We start from the raw sequence: 21523 nt of genomic DNA, 5'->3' as shown, positions 1-21523 counted from the left end.
AGAAGTCCAGAGAGAAACAAATGGGCCAAACTACTTAAGCTAATATGCCGGGATCAGGCCTATACAAATATTCCACAAAACATACCTTGACTGCAAAGACCACAAACTCCTTTACTGCCTACTAACATTTACAGTTCAAACCATCTGTGAAAACTGAAGAGATTCCTTCATGATTCTTCTATGTAGTTAGTGAAGTAAAGTCGCTCAGTCGTGTCCGACTCTTTGCGACCCTGTGAACTGTAGCCCACCAAGCTCCTCTGTCCTTGGGATTCTCCAGGCAAGAATACTAGAGTGGGTTGCCATTTCCTTCTCCAGGGGAACTTCCAAACCCAGGGATCGAACCCAGGTCTCCCGCATTGCAGGCAGATGCTTTAACCTCTGAGCCACCAGGGAAGCCTAGGCTTTTTCATATTGCAAGGATGAAACTATATTCAGACTTAAGTTGTTTTATCGACAATATTAATGATAGTTATCATTATTTATTATTATTATTTAGGGTCACAGAGTATAGGAACAAGTTTGAGTAGTAACATAATCTCTTTAGAAACCATTACTTTATATATAAATTCAAATGCAAACAAGCCCCATAGAAAAATATATAAAAATATTCAGTATTGATGCAGTTAAAATCCATTTCCAGCAACTGGGCATTTGCAGCTATGTACAGTAGAAGATTTCTCACCTGACAAAATTAGAGCCAATAGTTGGAAGTTATTAAAAAAATCAGTTGAAGCCAAGAATCATAAAAATGATATACATGTATCGTAATGTTTTTTAGACTATATTCATTATGTAATCTGTTGATATAGGGTCAAGGCTTCTTCCTTAGATGAACTTGTTGGTGGAAACTTACATAAGACTTTATAGCTAAAACCTGCACACCATTAATATTTGTCTACAGTTTCCAGTATGGGTCCCTATAAGGTGAAGTTCGAGTTTTAAACCATTTGTAAACAGATCCCAGTACAAAATATTTCTAGATGTCTGTCTATGACTTTTGTTCCTGAATCTTTCATACTCACCTCTTGCACAACTATTTGAAGAGCCACTTTGTCTTAGAGGCTTACTTTCATGAAGTCAAATCTTTTAACTTAGTTTTCATAGAAACCACAGTTCTTTTTCTTTCTGTATTCATATTTCACCAGAGTAAGCACTGTATTGATTACAATAATGAGAGCAGTACATTTGGGGACAGACACAAGGGACTTTTACTATGCACACAACTCAAATGGTGAATCTAAAATTGTCCAGGTCAATTTAAAAGCAGCTTTCTAGGCTCCAGCTCCACTGGGAAAGGAAAATGTTCATTGATCTAGTGAATTAAATAGATGTCAGCTAAGAAAGTCTCTATTTTGTATAGCATAAATTACTACTGCAGTGATGGCCAGAATGTTACTAATGTGAATACTGCTAAATGCAATATATTTCTTTCATCTATCAAACCACAGTTATTTTTAAATAAAAATCCAGCGTCTTCTCAATGTTGTATCATAAATTTTTAGTTTGATCAAAAGCCAGTTACCTATATTTATCACTTAAAAAGTAATAGTGTTGAGACAAATAGAGGCGCCCTTAAGAGACATGGCTATTTTGGGTAGGTAGATAGTGGGGTTCTGAATTAGATAGACATGGATTTATACCTCCAATCTGCCACTAAGAAAATTAACATATATACTGAATATCTTCTGAGCTTCTGTCGGACAAACGATATTAAAGGGTGATCAACCTAAAGTAGCTTGGTTTTTAGGGAATCCTGGTTATCTTTCTTAATTCTTTTAAGCCTCAACCAGTCATTCATGAAATGAATGACAGACTTATACAAAGAGTTTTAGAATGACTGGTTGATTGTTTCAAAAGTTACTCTTAATCTGATGAAATTCCTTCATTTGAACTAAGAAACAAAGATTTGCACTGAAAGACGTTATTACATTTTTGGCCTTTCTTTAAAACATTCATTTATCCATTTGGATGTGTTGGAGTTTAGTTGCAGCACGTGGGATCTTTAGTTATGGCATGTAGAGTCTAGTTCCCTGACCAAGTCAAACCCTGGGAGCTCGGGGTCTCAGCCAGTGGATTACAGGCGAAGTTGCCATTTTTGGCCTTTAAGCCAGAGAGACAAAAAACATCTAGTCAGTGTATATGTCAAAATGATTTGGATGTTAGGGAGATACAAATGTTCTGGAATTAGACAGTCATGACAGTTGAACAAGACTGTTAATACACTACCTGCCACTGAGTCACACACTTTGGAAATGGCTGAAGCATTTGGTAAGCATTATGCTACGTATATTTGTAGAAGGAGGTCATCCAGAGGACAAGACTGTTGCATGACTCACAAGTTGGACCCAGGCAATCAGAGGTCTCTCACCTTCTCCCCTGTACTTGGACTGTACATTTCACTAGCTTTCCCTGCTCTGGAAGCTGCTCAAGAACACAGTCCAGAGAAAGTATTGTGCTGTTAAGACCACATGGATAGTATAGATAGCTAAGCTTAGTTTAGCCCTCCACATAAACTTTTAAGATCCTGGTGGGTGAGTTTCGATCTACTTGCAGTTGCCCAGAACAAGCCTCATATGTAAATTAGTTCTCTTGCCACTTAAAACTGCCCACCTACCAATGTGGAGTATCTGCCTATTTCTTTGGTCTCTGCTTGCCCTCCATGTACAAGTGACCAGTTTGTGAACCAACAGTATTGACCACATATGCATGTTATGCAAAGATGACAATGGTATGGGGAAAATATTTGCTGTATGTATATAATGAGTTCACATCTAAAATGATTATAATTAAGGAGTCTGGTGGAAAGAGAGCTTAATGCTGAAGTTAAGTTTTAGAAAAGTAGAAACAATATATTTTTGGGTATCTGAGTATAGAATCTGTGAAAATACTAAATAAGTAATATCAGAATTAAGTAACATGATGTGTGTGAAGAGGGTCCAGTAATTCCAACATAAGCTACTTTGTCATTAACATCTTTGCTGTACAACTAATTGGCCATAAGGCAATTCTGGTATCAAAGATAAAATGACTGGTCGACCATTTGGTTTAATCTGGCTGACATTTGGCTTTATGGAACTGACAGATGATGATTTGCCCCAAGAGAAGTGGTTTCTTATTTTGAAACACACTCTGTTGGAGAAGAAAGAAGCCAAGGGCCTCAAAGGTACAGAGTTTAATCTCACATTTCCCACAGAATTGTGGAATATCTATCAAAGGACATGTGATACACACCAATAACAAACAACAGTGCAGACACTTTCAAATGCAAACCTCAGTTACAAATACATGCATCCTAGTATTAAGAAACTGATACCTCTTTTAATGAAAGAAAACATCTTAGCAAATACAAAAAGGCATGGTACCAAAGGAGATGAATCAACAAACCAAAAAATGTGTAATACTAAAAATGAAAGACTTTAAATAACAGTCCTTAAGTATAACCCACAAAATTAAATAAAATCAGTTACTTGAGCAGTTTTTCCATGAATCTACACCCATTTTGCTGCTAAGTCGCTTCAGTTGTGTCTGACTCTGTGCATTTTAAATGTATTCAAATATTTTATATTTTGGAGTAAAGTTTTTTTTTTAATTTTGCTATTAATTTTCATGTTTCATTATGTACTTTTTAATATTCCTCTTTTATTTTCTGTTATTTTATATTTTATGGCAGAATTGTATCATGGCCAATTAATTATGTAGTGAAAAGGCTTGTAGCAAAGTTGTTTACCACAAAGATGCTCATGATGAAAATATCTAGAACCTTGTGTGAAAAGCCTGGCACAATTAGAATAACCTACATGTGGCATTTCCTTCCCTTTATAACCACTAATTGACTGTGAACAAGTAAATCATTTAACTACTCTAAGTTTCATGCTTACTTTACCAGCATTCACAATATGGAATTTAAACTAGATGACCTATAACCAACTTCCAAGCTCTTTCATATTATCTTAACAAAACCTGTTCCTCCCAGGATAATAATCTATGGCCTCTTATACTGAGCCAGCTATTATTATACATGAAGCTAATTAATAGTGAGTCCATTACTAAATAGAATTGCGTGCATACGTGAAATACTTTTCAAATTACTAATTTGTTTTTTAAGTTTAGCAGATGATATATTACTGATTAGATGCAGATAATTACAGAGCTCAGCATTCTTAGCAGATGATATTTAATGACCAGACATAGTGTGTGATTTTCCAATTATAACCGTTTCCATAGAGTAGTTAAAACCAAAGGACTATGGAGGTAGCGGAGACCATTTAAAAATCTGAGGCCAGATATTTTGGAGGTATCTATCTAAAAACTGAGGCTCTAACAATTTAAATAGTACTCCTAAGGTTAGGCAGAGACTAAGGAAGAATACACCTGATGATACACCATCACTTCATACCAGAACTTTTGCACACAGTAGGTTAAAATGTGTGGCTCTGAAGTTAATATGTATACATATTTTAAAGAAATGAAAGCTTCCAATACTTTTCCAGAAACAACTGTCCATTGTTTTTAAAATGATAGTACATGAGGTATTAGTTTTCTAGGACTGCCATAACAAATTACCACAACCAAGGTGGCTTAAAAATAGCAGATGTTTATCCTCCTACAGATAATGAGGGTCAGAAACCCAGGCAAGACTTTAGCAGGACTGGCTCCCTCTGGAGGCTCTGGAGAAAAACACTGTCTCCTGCCCTTCTCCAAGCATCTGGTGACTGCCAGCAATCCTTGGCTTGTAGCTTCTAAGACTCCCAGCTCCGCCTCCATCAAGTGGCTTTGCCCACTGGTATCTCTGTGCCCACTGGTATCACTCTCCTCATAAGGACATGAATAACTCCATTTAAAGCTAACCCGCAATCCTGGATGATCTGGTCTTAAGGTCCTTAATTCATCTACAAAGACCCTATTTTCAAATAAGGTTACATTCATAATAAGGGGGGTTAGGACTGGGTATATCATTAGGTTGGGGGGACACCATCCAACCCACTATATACTTCCATGCTGTATCTAGTTGTTTTATGTAGCACCTTCAGGGCTCTTCCTGCTACAAAGAATTGAGTCTATGACATGATAACCAGATTTGATTATACTAGGAGACTATTTTCTGAAAATTCTAAAAGCTTTCTCTTAGTGAAACAGATTTTTGCCTTGATGCATGAACATCTGCTCATGTCTTATAAAATAATCTGTACTCTTACAAATGGAAAATGATCATGAACTCAGACAGGTGGCTTTTCTTGTGGGAAAAGATTCAGAACTCCCTAAATTTCCTTTTTAAATCCAAGTGAAGTTGAAGGATATCACAGTCTGTCTTTAGACTGACATATTGTCGTCGAAAAACAATGTGTGTGCCAGTTAAGAGTTTTAAGGTCATTCATTCTTATATGCTTTCTTTCCTCTGTGTTTCCAGGTTATTAATCTTCTAGATTCAGGAGTCATCTATTTCTATTATAGCATAACTCAATTTCTTTTGACCTCCTGGTTACATTTACAATTCTCTGACCTGTAACTCAGTAAATGAGTTTATCAATGACTATCCTTAACACTTTTCCATTCCTTGTATCTCTCAGTGACATTACTTTTTTAACATGGGTATTTACTTTAACTCTCTCATCTGAAGGCAAGAAGGTGATTGATATCTAGATTAATTGACAAGTGCTTATACATGTTTGAAGCCCAGACTTGATATTTAAGTGTAAAAGTGATTGATTGGATGAAGCAAATAACTGAACACAAGGGAAAAAATAAAAAACCAATATTTAATGTAACAGATATTCATTATGTGTCCCGCATGTATGATACATGTGGGACACATAATATAATTTAATTCTGTGGGAAATAAATACACACTGATCCAAGAGTCAGGAGAACTAAGTTTTAATATTAACTCATCATTGATTATCAGTATGACCTTGAGCAAATCACTTTACCTCACTGAATCACAAGTTTTCTTAACTGTGAACTTTTGGGTTTGCACTAGGCCCTTTTAGCTTTTGGCAGTTTATGATCAGATAGGAAAAAATGTTAGAACAAATAGAAAATATACATCTGAGACTTCTGGCTCTATTACTAGAAATGAGTATGTCCTTGGTTATCACTTCCATTGTATTATTTTATCATCACTGATGTTTAAGTCTACCTGAGCCAAGCCTATCCCTTCAAAGCATTATATTACTGGAGAGTCTAGATTTGACTTTATAGACATAAAAGGATAAATGCTGGAGCCTCTGGCTATATCATGTAAAATACATGACAATAGAGAAGTGTTGTTTCAGATACTCCTATATTACCCATTGTAAACAACAGATGCCCTTCAATATACATAATATGACAGTCAACAATTTCATGCATTATCTGTGCAGATTCTTTTCACTTGAGTTGTAATTTACATATTAAGTAAATATTTTGTTTTACAATTTTATGTAATTTCTGATTACACATTTGAATAAATCCAAAGAGCCGTTCTTTTTATTTGCTTACAACAAGCAATTAAAGATTAACTAATTTATTCCATTGGAAGGAATAAATAGTAACAGAAAATTGTGAATACAGCACCCTTCAAATCTGAAGTCATAATTCTTTCCCTCCAAATTTGTTCTGAATGACTATTTGGTACCAACTCATCTTTCAGCAGGAGAAGGCAATGGCACCCTACTCCAGTACTCTTGCCTGGAAAATCCCATTGACAGAGGAGCCTGGTAGGCTGCAGTCCATTGGGTCACACAGAGTCAGACACGACTGAAGCAACGCAGCAGCAGCAGCAGCAGCAGCATTCAGCAGTTAGAAATGTGCTTGGGGAATGTCATTTTTTAATTTACTTTAAATAATACATAGTCAGCATATAGATAACTAAATTTTTGACACTGAATTTAACAAAACAGTTTTGAGCACAATGCTCTCCTAGGCTCTTTAAGGTATACAAACATGGCATGTTTCTGATCTCCCATGATTTACAAAATAGCACCTTGAATAAAAGATTAACTGGATACAGGCAATAATTATCAAGTATTACCTACAAAGGAGGAAAAAAATAGTCTTTAGAGGGCCTTAAAGAAGAAATGAATATTGAGAAATATTTAGAAAAAAAAGTATGTGGGAAAGGTGTCAGACTTTCTGGGCCTTGAAAAATGAATAGATTTCAACAGACAACAATGAAAAGCAGAACAACCTTGATGTGACTGAAATATGACAGATGAAATGTGTATTGAAAACTCAGAGTAAAATTAGAGATTGGGATGAACAAATAAATGGCCTTGAACGCCATGCTAAGCTTGAGAAAATCACTTTCGGAGCATATTGGAAGTTAAATTGATATAGATGGCAAAAGACTAAAGGTTTGTAGTATTGGAAGTGGAAAATAGAAGATAAATATGAAAAGAAAATACTGCAGAAGTAAAATCAGCAAGAATTAAAATTTGCAGATGTAAGGAAATGGCAACCCACTCCAGTGTTCTTGCCTGGAGAATCCCAGGGATGGGGGAGCCTGGTGGGCTTCCCTCTATGGGATCGCACAGAGTCGGACACGACTGAAGCAACCTAGCAGCAGCAGCAGCATACTTTGCCATGCATACTTGCACAATAATACCTTGTACTGTATTATTACTTAAAATATTGTTTTTTATCACTAAGTGCTTAATAAGCAGTCATTAGTATTAATAAGTCAGACAAAAATGATAATAAATCAAAAGTTTTCAGGTGCTTTAAATAAATATAATTTTCCCTGCTGTGTAACTTCTAGATGCTTTCTGCACCTTTTGTACTTAGAAGAGGCTTGTAATTTCTTGTCATTGTTACTTAACTTTTCTGCTGTCTGATAGTTTTCCAAGATGATTTATCTGCCATTTCTCAGGGCCTTTCGTCTGGAGATCAGGAATCAGGGGAGTCTTTGTAGCGATGTCCTTTTTTTTCCATCGTAACTTACACTCTACATCTTGGGTCATCATCTAGGATATCAATAGCCTCACTACAGCTGTATCTTCTTATTTTCTCTTGACACTGTTCTCAGGGTTGATAAATGGCCCCACTTTGGTGTGGAAGGAAAGTACTTATTTTTAAGCTGTATATAAGTTTATAAAATCACCACTTCATACAATGACTGAAACAGGAAACAGGATTATTGATCTCAAACCAAATTTGAGACCAAAACTTTTAAGATTTCTTTCTTAGACTCTTTATTCTTTTGTAATCCTTTGATGTTGCTGCTCACCTAGCTTTAACCTTTATCCAGAAACAACCCACAGAGAATTGTTAATGTATTACATTGTCAGACTAAGACTTACTCTTCTTCCCTTCTTCTCTTTCAGGGTTCTGTTTGACAGGACACCCCTCACCCCAAATGATACCTAAATTTAAGCCATATATTGGATTACCCAAAAAGTTTGAGTTTTCCATATCATCTTATAGAAAAACCTGAATGAACTTTTTGTCCAACCCAATATTAATACTGTAGCCCACTCAGTTGTGTCCTACTGTTTGCAACCCCATGGACTATAGCCCCCAGTTTCCTCTGTCCATGGGATTCTCCCCAGGCAAGAATACTGGAGTGGATTGTCGTGCCCTCCTCCAGGGGATCTTCCTGACCCAGGGATCAATACAGGTCTCCTGCATTGCAGGCAGATTCTTTACCATCTGAGCTAAAGAATAGCAAGGAGAGATAAGAAAGCCTTCCTCAGCAATCAATGCAAAAAATAGAGGGAAACAACAGAATGGGAAAGACTAGCAATCTCTTCAAGAAAATTAGAGATACCAAGGGAACATTTCATGCAAAGATGGGCTCAATAAAGGACAGAAATGGTCTGGACCTAACAGAAGCAGAAGATATTAAGAAGAGGTGGCAGGAATACATGGAAGAACTGTACAAAAAAGATCTTCATGACCCAGATAATCATGATGATGTGATCACTAATCTAGAGCCTGACATCTTGGAATATGAAGTCAAGTGGGACTTAGAAAGCATCACTACGAACAAAGCTAGTGGAGGTGATGGAATTCCAGTTGAGCTGTTTCAAATCCTGAAAGATGATGCTGTGAAAGTGTTGCACTCAATATGCCAACAAACTTAGAAAACTCAGCAGTGGCCACAGGAATGGAAAAGGTCAGTTTTCATTCCAATTCCAAAGAAAGGCAATGCAAAAGAATGCTCAAACTACTGGACAATTGCACTCATCTCACATGCTAGTAAAGTAATGCTCAAAATTCTCCAAGCCAGACTTCAGCAATACGTGAACTGTGAACTCCCTGATGTTCAAGCTGGTTTTAGAAAAGGCAGAGGAACCAGAGATCAAATTGCCAACATCTGCTAGATTATGGAAAAAGCAAGAGAGTTCCAGAAAAACATCTACTACTGCTTTATTGACTATGCCAAAGCCTTTGACTGTGTGGATCACAACAAACTGTGGAAAATTCTGAAAAAGATGGGAATACCAAACCACCTAACCTGCCTCTTGAGAAATCTGTATGCAGGTCAGGAAGCAACAGTTAGAACTGGATATGGAACAACAGACTGGTTCCAAATAGGAAAAGGAATACGTCAAGGCTGTATATTGTCACCCTGCTTATTTAACTTATATGCAGAGTACATTATGAGAAATGCTGGGCTGGAAGAAACAAAAGCTGGAATCAAGATTGCCGGGAGAAATATCAATAACCTCAGATATGTAGATGACACCACCCTTATGGCAGAAAGTGAAGAGGAGCTGAAAAGCCTCTTGATTAAAGTGAAAGAGGAGAGTGAAAAAGTTGGCTTAAAGCTCAACATTCAGAAAATGAAGATTATGGCATCTGTTCCCATCACTTCATGAGAAATAGATGGGGAAACAGTAGAAACAGTGTCAGGCTTTATTTTTTTGGGCTCCAAAATCACTGCAGATGGTGACTGCAGCCCTGAAATTAAAAGACGATTACTCCTTGGAAGAAAAGTTATGACCAACCTAGATAGTATATTCAAAAGCAGAGACATTACTTTGTCAACCAAGGTCCGTCTAGTCAAGGCTGTGGTTTTTCCTGTGGTCATGTATGAATGTGAGTGTCGGACTGTGAAGAAAGCTGAGCACCGAAGAATTGATGCTTTTGAACTGTGGTGTTAGAGAAGACTCTTGAGGGTCCCTTGGACTGCAAGGAGATCCAACCAGTCCATTCTGAAGGAGATCAGTCCTGGGATTTCTTCGGAAAGAATGATGCTAAAGCTGAAACTCCAGTACTTTGGCCACCTCATGAGAAGAGTTGACTCATTGGAAAAGACTCTGATGCTGGGAGGGATTGGGGGCAGGAGGAGAAGGGGACGACCGAGGGTGAGATGGCTGGACGGCATCACGGACTTGATGGACGTGAGTCTGAGTGAACTCCGGGAGATGGTGATGGACAAGGAGGCCTGGTGTGCTGCAATTCATGGGGTCACAAAGAGTTGGACATGACTGAGTGACTGAACTGAACTGAACTGAGCCCTGAGGGAAACCCAGTATTAATGCTCTGTATATGTGTGTGTGTGTGTGTGTGTGAGTTAGTCACTCAGTCGTCTCTGACTCCTTGCGACCCGAGGGACTATAGCCCACCAGGCCCTCTGTCCATGGTGTCTCCCAAGCAAGAATACTTTAGTGGGTTGCCATTTCCTTCTCCGGACTGAAACCAAGTCTCCTACATTGCAGACGGACTCTTTACCGTCTGAGCTACCAGGGAAGCTCCAATTGCCAATAAGGTTTAAAAACCATGTTTTGGTTAAAAAAAAAGTCACTTGAAAGCATGACAGATGAAAGTAGAAACTCTTATATTCTTACTCTGAAATTGAAAATAACCTCCAGTTCAATGACTTATCCTGCATTTTTAGGTAGAAGAGCCTATAGATAGTCAAAGTAAAACAAGTTTCCTTCTGAGGGGAAGTCCTATCTAGTCTCCTTAATACAAAAACATAGTCAGTTGAAGGGGACTCAAATAGCAGAGAACATAACTCCTGCTGTACGAGAGCACAGATCAAAGAGACAGGAGTTGAGTTCTTGGTCTAAGAAAATTATAAACATGTGTCCCAGTAAAATGAGACCCTATTCGCAGCTGTCCTGCTCAAAACAATGAAATGGGTTATTTTCCCAGGGAGTAAGGGCAAGAAGTAATGTTGCAGTAGTTTCCTTCCAGACACATTCCCCATTTGAAGAGAAGAAGAAAGTCTCATCTTTCATGAGTCAAACCGTGGCAAACAGGTATTCACTCTTTTTCTTTGTTTTGGCAAATTTTTTACGGACATCTCTATTTTTAATTAAACTTTTTATTCTGTGTTTGTTAGAGTATAGCTGATTAACAATGTGATAGTTTCAGATGGACAGCAAAGGGACTCAGCTATACATATATTAATACATGCAACCATTCTCCCCCAAACTCCCTTCCCATGCAGGCTTCCACATGACACTGAGTGGGGTTCCCTGTGCTACACAGTAGGACCTTACGTAGTTAAATAGCAGTTGACAAAACTTTTGCTCAAAAAGGAGGTAGCTCAACCTATAACCTTTGGACACATGGTGTTGAAAGACAATTTTCCATAAATCTCTCATGTTGCTACATATGTAGTATTATAGTTACTTTGTTTCAGATGATATTTTCCAAAATGATTGCTTGAACAAATCACTTTGGAAAGAGAGTGATCCCTGCTGGGTTAGATTTACTTAAATTCCAGGATAATAAAGATAGAAGTGTCTTTCTCCCCTTGAGATACTGTAAACTGTAAAGATAAAGACCTCACTCTTTCCTCTCCAGAGCAGATCTGCTTGCATTTGGGGGTGATCAAGATAACTCTCTCCAAGCAGATTCACAAGCAGTCCCTCCATAAGACTGAGGCTTTCTAATACCAGGCTTCTTCAGTAACCCATCCTCACTGCATGCGCAGGCAAGATCTTGCTTTCATTGCTTGCCCCTGTGGGAACTGGGGCTTGAGGAACAAGCACCAGGATAACACACCAGCTAAGGCTATTGCTACGAGTAATAGTCTGTTTTTGTCTCTGACATGGAGGCCTCAGATCTTTCTGCCAGTAACTATGAACGGGACTACAGGCTAACCTGTTGACTTCTGAGTAGCATAAACTCAGACCCTTTAGAATTCCTGGCATGACAGTTTCACTAATTTCCTTTTAATAATTTAAGAAAGAAAAAAAAGCGTTTTGAAGGTTAAAATAAAAATAAAAACTGAAGTTAATATGTATTGAAATTATATACATTGTATTTCTTAATCTTCATAATGATTAACAAATTATATCTGAGGAGGTGGGGAATTTCTCTTATTCTGCCCATTTCCTGTTATCAAGCATAAGGTATGGCACAGCACAGATGCTTATTTAATTAAGTATTTGCTCTACGAAAAACAAATGAGTGAATACATATGAAGAGTGAAGCATGTTTTTACAGATGGATTTCTGTTCAGAGAGCAGGAACAATTTTTCTTGAGCCACACAGCAGATCTGGAATTGAATCTATCAGATTGCATAGCCTGATCTGAATGACATAGTGAATGCTGATATCCACTCATTTCATAGATGTTTCTTTACCACTAAGCTGAATCAAATAATTGTATAGTGAACAACTAGAATCACCAAATACAAAGTGAAGTAAAATTATTTTCACTTATATATATGTATTCTTTACACCCTACATGCAGAGATCAGTTACTTTCAGACCTTCACCTTGAAATTATACTTAATATACCTAATTATATTAAGTATATAAACATTTTTAGGTAATAGGTCTCTGTATTAAATTTTTCAATATACACACAAAAGAACATTCCATTACCCCATACAGAATATTTAAATTATTATTTTTTTAATTTTAGATAGACTAACCAGGAATATCCCTATGGTATTCATTTATATGGTAATAAATTCTTTTTTAGAAGCACTCAGAGCTTACAAGTAGCATTATTTAAATAACCCTCAAATCACAGTTGAATACAAAATGCATCCACAAATTTTTCATAACAAGAGGGTCACACTAATCAGGTATATTCATAATTTCATGATAAAAGACCAAAAGTCCATATTATTTAGCTTGGGAAAAGGGGTCAAAATAGTTTATGCACAGATCCAAGTATTGGGGACCCTCTTGGGGAAAGAAACAAGATGGATAATATAATTTCCTTCTGAACCTTCTGATAACTGAAACTTTCTGTAAATAATGAAGAGATAATACATCTTTATGAAATGTCCTTAGAGGTATCATTAATTTAGGATTGTTTATGGTAAAAAAAAAACAAAACCTGGAAGTGATAATACAATGAGTTACAGCAACTGGAGAATTTCACGTAACCTCTACAATTATACCTTATATTGGGTTGCCCAAAAAAGTTCGTTCTGGCTTTCCCATGGGAAAACCCAAATGAACTTCTTGGTCAATCCAATATTAATAGCCTAAATGCTTTTCATGGTGTGAGGCATATATCTGAAGTTAATGAAAAATGAAAGGACATGGATCTGCCCTCAGTGTCTGAGACTTCTTATTTTGCCTGTGCTTTTTTGAAAAACAAAACCAAAAGTGTTGTGTGTATGTTGTTCTCTTTCTAGTTAAATTTTTTAATTAAAAAATTAAAATTATTTTAATTTTTAATATAAAAAACTAATTATAGTTGATTTACAATATTGTATTCATAGAGCTTGGTACTGAGTAAGTACAAATCACCTCTAGTTTGGGTGATTCTTGTTTAACCATCTGGCCCTCTGTTGTGGCTACATTTATTTCTCTTCATTTTTAAGGTAGAATAATAAGAACTGAATAATACGTGCATTATTTAGTAAAATACATTATATGAATGTGTTTTCTTCCCTAGAACTAGCAAGAAATTCTTCCAAGTATCAACCAATCAATGGGTTTAACAGGTAATTCCTTAGGTTATACAACCGAACTCTTCCATTATTCTAAATGCATGGCACCGTGAATGTTCCATTGGCTGTTTTCAGTTTGCTTATGCTTTTTTTTCCATTCATCTGGAAGTATATCTGAAGTATTTCTGTACCACAATGACTCTCCTAATGCTCTATTTACAGAAATCAATTAAGTTATTATAGACTGACAAGTCCTACTTGGTGACATGAAGAGAAATTTGTCTCAGTCGAGTACTATTTTTCTATCACACTTGTATCCTCCCTTGTGCTCTTCTTCAGGCAGATTTCATTGATCAACTCAGGTTTTTTTCTTCTCAAAAATAAGCATAGCACTACTCTCTATTATGAAGATAAAATTAATGTAACCATGTATATGACAGTTCAAGGGGTTCTCATGAACATTCATATACATGGTTACATTAATACACAGAAGAACTGTACAAAAAAAGAGCTTCATGACCCAGATAATCACAATGGTGTGATCACTCACCTAGAGCCAGACATTCTAGAATGTGAAATCAAGTGGGCTTTAGAAAGCATCACTATGAACAAAGCTAGTGGAGGTGATGGAATTCCAGTTGCGCTATTTCAAATTCTGAAAGATGATGCTGTGAAAGTGCTGCACTCAATATGACAGCAAATTTGGAAAACTCAGCAGTGGCCTCAAGACTGGAAAGGTCAGTTTTCATTCCAATATCAAAGAAAGTCAATGCCAAAGAATGCTCAAACTATTGCACAATTGCACTCATTTCACACGCTAGTAAAGTAATGCTCAAAATTCTCCAAGGCAGGCTTCAGCAGTACATGAACCGTGAACTTCCTGATGTTCAAGCTGGTTTTAGAAAAGGCAGAGGAACCAGAGATCAAATGGCCAACATCAGCTGGATCATGGAAAAAGCAAGAGAGTTCCAGAAAAACATCTACTACTGCTTTATTGACTATGCCAAAGCCTTTGACTGTGTAGATCACAATAAACTGTAGAAAATTCTGAACAAGATGGGAATACCAGACCACCTGACCTGCCTCTTGAGAAATCTGTATGCAGGTCAGGAAGCAACAGTTAGAACTGAACATGGAACAACAGACTGCTTCCAAATAGGAAAAGGAGTACGTCAAGGCTGTATATTGTCACCCTGCTTATTTAACTTATATGCAGAGTACATCATGAGAAACACTGGGCTGGAAGAAGCACAAGCTGGAATCAAGATTGGCGGGAGAAATATCAATAACCTCAGATATGCAGATGATACCACCCTTATGGCAGAAAATGAAGAGGAACTAAAGAGCCTCTTGATGAAAGTGAAAGAGGAGAGTGAAAAAGTTGGCTCAAAGCTCAACATTCAGAAAATGAAGATCATGGCATCTGTTCCCATCACTTCATGGGAAATAGATGGGGAAACAGTGGAAACAGTGTCAGACTTTATTTTTTTGGGCTCCAAAATCACCGCAGATGGTGACTACAGCCATGAAATTAAAAGACGCTTACTCTTTGGAAGGAAAGTTATGACCAACCTAGATAGCGTATTCAAAAGCAGAGACATTACTTTGCCGACAAAGGTCCGTCTAGTCAAGGCTATGGTTTTTCCTGTGGTCATGTATGGATGTGAGAGTTGGACTGTGAAGAAAGCTGAGTGCCGAAGAATTGATGCTTTTGAACTGTGGTGTTGGAAAAGACTCTTGAGAGTCGCTTGGACTGAAAGGAGGTCCAACCAGTCCATCCTAAAGGAGATCAGACCTGAGTGTTCATTGGAAGGAATGATGCTAAAGCTGAAACTCCAATACTTTGGCCACCTCATGCAAATAGTTGACTCATTGGAAAAGACTATGATGCTGGGAGGGATTGGGGGCAGGAAGAGAAGGGCACGACAGAAGATGAGATGGCTGGATTGCATCACCAACTCGATGGACGTGAGTCTGAATGAACTCTGGGACTTGGTGATGGACAGGGAGGCCTGGCATGCTGTGATTCACGGGGTCACAAAGTGTTGGACACGACTGAGCGACTGAACTGAACTGATATGAAAGTACACTTTCTAAACAAGAATGGGTGGATTTTGAACTCTAAGAATAGAAATTATTTCGAAACTACAGGCTCTGGAACACAGAGATATCCTTTTCACTGTTCTATATACACAACATTGTAAATTTGGTTCATTTCCTCTCTTTCCACCGCCCCCACACCATGCATCTACCATATAAAGGTTTACAAAGGTGTAAAAGAGTGAAGTAGATTTTTAAATAATTAACTACAGAGATATGTTATAATATTTAGACATTAACATTCTAGAATTTTACTTATCACATTCATATGCCTTATATTTGTTATACAAATAATGGCTTGGAGCACATTTCTAGGCCATGGCAAAAAAGTATGCTCAATCAGTATATCAGTTCAAATGATACAGAAGATTTATTTATGCATCACTTTAATATATCCATTTAATGTTGTTTCATTCCATATGGATAACCAGGGAGATACAGTAAATGTGAGAAACTATTTGGTGTTAAGTCCTTTTAATGAAGCAAATAAATAGAAAATTAAACATTGGTAAATAAATGGCTATAATTTGACAAGGAACATAAATTGACTTAACTAAGAAGGACAGGTTTGACCAAGTTTAAGTGTCCAAACTAGTGAGACCACTGCCTTGCAAAATTCCCTTAAGAGAAATAGAAGTAATACAATGAAGTCTTAACCCTAAATTACTTGATAAATATTTAGAGGCTCTGTCAATATCCATGTAATGGGAAAATAATATCATTAAAGTCAAAGTAGCTCAGTCGTGTCTGACTCTTTGTGACCCCAAGCACTATACAGTCATGAAATTCTTCAGGCCAGAATACTGGAGTGGGTAGCCGTTGCCTTCTCCAGGGTATCTTCCCAACCCAGGGATAGAACCCAGGTCTCCAGCATTGCAGGCAGATTCTTTACCAGCTGAGCCTCCAGGGAACTCATTAAATCCTAGTCAATTATCATGAGTAAGTCAGAAGCATTTTAGAACCCAAACTAGTTGGTGGCATAATTCATTTCCAAGAGCCCACTATGGCATAAGCCTGCTGCAGCCATCTGTATTGTAAGATAAGTTGATTCCCAGGTTTATTACTGAAACACCATGGCAATGTGAGTAAATTCGCCAGTGATTTCCCTGTGGTCACACATTTATTTAGCCAAACAAATAGCAATGCTTGTGGTAGGTAGCAGATATTGTCAGTTGCAGGATACAACATCATCAGAAGTATCTTTTCTCTGATTGCAAATGAGACGGAGTGGTGATCTGAAAGGAGCTGAGTAATTCAAACTTTACAAGGACTAACTTTTTCTTTCCATTATATCACATCCCCAGATTTCCCCTGAATAGTGATTGAGTTCCTGATGTTATCCATTTGGAGCGTTGCCGAGTAGCCCTGAATAATTCAAACAGATACAATACCAGGGTTTTGCACAGGACTTACCTCAACATGACTACCCATAATGCCAAGGGTGGCCCTCACACCCTAGGTAATCCTTTCCTGTCCCTGTAGTACAAAGCACATTCCACATTTTAAATGTGTATCCCTGAAGAATAGTTTTGTGAGCTAGTTGAAAGCACTGTTATATCTAGTGCCGGAGTTTCTTGCTATCTTTTATTTCTCTAGGCATCATCACCATCTTGAGCTTGAGGTATTTTTGCTTCCAAAGAAAGACACCTAAGGCAGATAATGTACATTGGCTTATAAAATGCCGCTAAACAACTTTTTGTCGGAATACTTACAATATGAAGGCTACAAAGCTTGTGTTGTAGCCAGGAGTGGCTAAGTAATGCAGTTCTGTCCAAACAAACATAATCAGAAATATGCTGGAGTCATCCTACCGCTGCCTCTTTGTTTTTGACTGGAATGTCAGACACAGTCACATTACAGCAGACGTTTAGTCACGGTGAGGAAAAGGGAACAAGAAATCCAGAGTCTCAGAGTATCAGCAGACACATCTGCCTTCCGATTTCTTGCTTAGAAGAAAGAAGTCCTCATTTTCAAATGAATATATATGTATCTGTTATTTGCAGTCAAAACATTATGAAACAAAATAAAATTCTTCCTAAATTTGGTGGTAAGCTCTCTGACTTTTCAACAAATGGTCAGTTCTGCTTTTAGTCTCTTTTCATGAGATCCATATGGGGAAAAGATGGTCTTGTATGCTATAAATATGAAGAAATTATGTTTATCTGATACATTTCTGTTCCCCAGGAAAGATGTCACTCCTTTTGGGGAAACAGCTGCCAGGGCAGCAAATAGCCTGTCTTTTGTAATCACCAGTCATGTGACATCAATCTGGTTATGATGGAATAATTCTAAGAGCTTAAAGTAATTTAAAATATATCAAATTAATATAAGACACTTTTACATGTCCTTTCCGAAAGACCTCTACTTAAGTATGCATGACATACCTATTATGGTTTGCAAATTTATTTTTGCTTTCTATTTGCATTTTTGTTGTTGTTATTTATTTCATGTCCTAAGTTTAAACGTACAGTACATCTTGGAAAACTTTTCTCCAGGAAGCAACATATCTCGATTTCTCTTTTATCTCCTTATCTTAGATGCTTTATTTCCTTGGCTTTAGTCTCCAGAGTTCCTGGTAGTGTTTCACATCTCTTGTTCTTCCCTCTCTGACTCCTTCACAGGAGAAATGATCTTATCTTCAGAACATCTTATCTTCAGATCTTATCTTCAGATGATGTTCTGATAGTCCTTGGCTATCATTTTTTACCATGTGGCATGTTCTGAAATTACTATGTCCATCTGCATGACTTGAATTACATACCCTAATGGTGTCCATGAGGCTTCCCTGATGGCTCAATAGTAAAGAATCTACCTACCAATGCAAGAGATGTTCATTCAGTCTCTGGGTTGGGAAGATCCCCTAGAGAAGGAAATGGCTACCCAGTTCAGTATTCTTGCCTAGGAAAATCCCATAGACAGAGGAGCCTGGCAGACTACAGTCCGTGGGGTTGCAAAGAATCAGATATGAACTTAGCAACTAAACAACAACAATGGCACCTACTAAGTTCATGTTTGCAGACCAGGGCTCTCTGTAAACTTGCTTTCTATAGGGGGAAAGGCATAAACTGTATCACTTGCTGGTTTCTGTATAATAAATACTCTCTCTATAGCCAATTTCAAGCTACTGATCATTTAACAACTAGCTCACAGAGTTCCCAAATATTAACAATTGTTTGCTATAAGTTGTTCACTTAAAGCAGTGAAAGTGAAAGTCACTCAGTCGTGTCCAACTCTTTTGACTCCATGGACTATACAGTCCATGGAATTTTCCAGGTCAGAATACTGGAGTGGGTAGCTGTTCCTTTCTCCAGGAGATCTTCCCAACTTAGGGATCGAACCCAGGTCTCCCACATTGCAAGCAGATTCTTTACCACCTGAGCCACCAGAGAAGCCTCACCTAAAGCAGGCTGCCAGATAAATCTTCAGCAAAGATGGATTTATTTAGGATTACTAAAAGTCCCCAAATAGCAAGGGCTTCCCTGGTGGCTCAGACAGTAAAGAACATGCCTGCAATCCAGGACACCTGGGTTCGATCCCTGGTTTGGGAAGATCCCCTGGGGAAGAGCATGGCAACCCACTCCAGTATTCCTTCCTGGAGAATCTCCATGGACAGAGGAGCTTGGCAGGCTACAGTCCATGGGGTTGCAAAGAGTCAGACACGACTGAGCAACTAAGCACATAGCAAGGAGATGAGAACACTTTTATAGAGGGAAAAAGGAAGTTGGGAGAAGCCTAGTAAACAAACTGTGGCTTTTCACTGGCTGTGAGTCCTTGCCAAGACAGAAGCCTTTTTTTCCTTTTGGGTTCTGCTTCCATTGCAGGGCTTGAGAGCTCCCTCTTCTGGTCTCTTGACTTGATTTAACTGAGGTATCTTTTTATTAATTTTTTACACAAGCTGATATGAATTGGTTCCAGTACACCAGAGAGACTGCCAGATGTCACCAGTTGGCTGCTGTGGAATTTCCAAATCATTATGTCCCCAATTAACTCCCTTTATCTTCTTCTCTCCCAGCCTTCTTCTTTTCAGTGATTAACAATATCACACGTTTATTTGCTTAAATCAGAGTCCTAGCTATCATTGTTTTGCTCTGTTCCTCTCCATCATCCTCTACCGCTGATCAGTAAGTAAATCTGCTATGAAGTCTTTATCTTCAAAATGACAGTAGCCCCAGTGACTGTAGCTAAATCGGGGTCATAGTTATCTCTCACTTGGATCACTGCTGCTGCTGCTAGGTCACATCAGTCATGTCCGACTCTGTGCGACCCCATAGACAGCAGCCCACCAGGCTCCCATCCCTGGGATTGTCCAGGCAAGAATACTGGAGTGGGTTGCCAGTTCCTTCTCCAGTGGATGAAAGTAAAAAGTGAAAGTGAAGTCACTCAGTCATGTCCAACTCTTCGCAACCCCACGGACTGTAGCCTACCAGGCTCCTCCATCCATGGGATTTCCCAGGCAAGAATACTGGAGTGGGTTGCCATTTCCTTCTCCGCACTTGGATCACTACCATAGCCCTTTTATTGGTGCACTTGTTTTCCTTGGCAGAAGGCTCCCTCAGTCACCACTTCATCTTCCATTTATAGGCATATATGCATCTTTTCTTCAGGTCCAGTTGACTCTGTTTTAAATTGATTTTCCATGTAATGAACAAACAGGCCTTTCTATAATGCAGGCCTAATCAATGTCATATTCCTATTTATATCCCTTCTTTGTTCTTCTGAAACAACTTGAGTAAAGTTGCAAATCCTTCAGGATGCATGCAAAGTCCTGCATGGGCTGTTACATACTAATCTACCCAGCATCAATTCTAACCTCACTGACTACAACCAATATCCTATAGTTGTGTGTGTGTGTGTTAGTTGCTCAGTCATATTTGATTCTTTACAATCCAGTGAACTAGAAGTGGCCAGGTTCTTCCATCCATGGGATTCGCCAGGCAAGAATACTAGAGTGGGTGGCCATTTCCTCCTCCAGTCCTATAGTTAGATGAAATTAACTGTGATCTTTCTTTTGATTCTAAGCATTTGTTCACGCTTTTTTCTCTTACAAGACTAATATTATCAATAATAAAGCCAATATTTTAAGTGTATAATATAACATATACCACACTTTATTCTAATTTCCTTATTAATATTTTTGTTTAATCTTCATAATCACTCTAGTAGTTTTCTGTTTTCTTAAAAAAACTAGGAACAGAGAGGTCAAGCAACTCTTCTAAAATTACACAGCATTATAATGTGGGTATTATACTATTTTTCAATGCCCCACCCTCACAAATCTTAATCCTCAATATAACTTTTGCTTATACTTCCTGTTCCTCAGTAAGCTTTCAAAAATGGAAATATTTATATGTCTTCACATAGTATACTAAGCTAATCCTTATCCTTGGCAAACTTGTGCAGAATTGACTTTCCAGCTATCCTTGACCCCAAGAAAAATACTATTTTTCCAGAGGCAAGACTATCTCTTGCTTACCATTGTACCTGAAGCGCTCAGTAGTGTACCCAGTACAAATCACTGCAGATGGTGATGGCAGCCATGAAATTAAAAGATGTTTGCTCCTTGGAAGAAAAGCTATGACCAACCTAGACAGCATATTAGGAAGCAGAGACATTACTTTGCCAACAAAGGTCCA

The sequence above is a fragment of the Ovis canadensis genome, chromosome 15 (genome assembly GCF_042477335.2).
Source record: "Ovis canadensis isolate MfBH-ARS-UI-01 breed Bighorn chromosome 15, ARS-UI_OviCan_v2, whole genome shotgun sequence".
Taxonomy (NCBI): Eukaryota; Metazoa; Chordata; class Mammalia; order Artiodactyla; family Bovidae; genus Ovis; species Ovis canadensis.
This window is presented reverse-complemented; position numbering follows the sequence as displayed.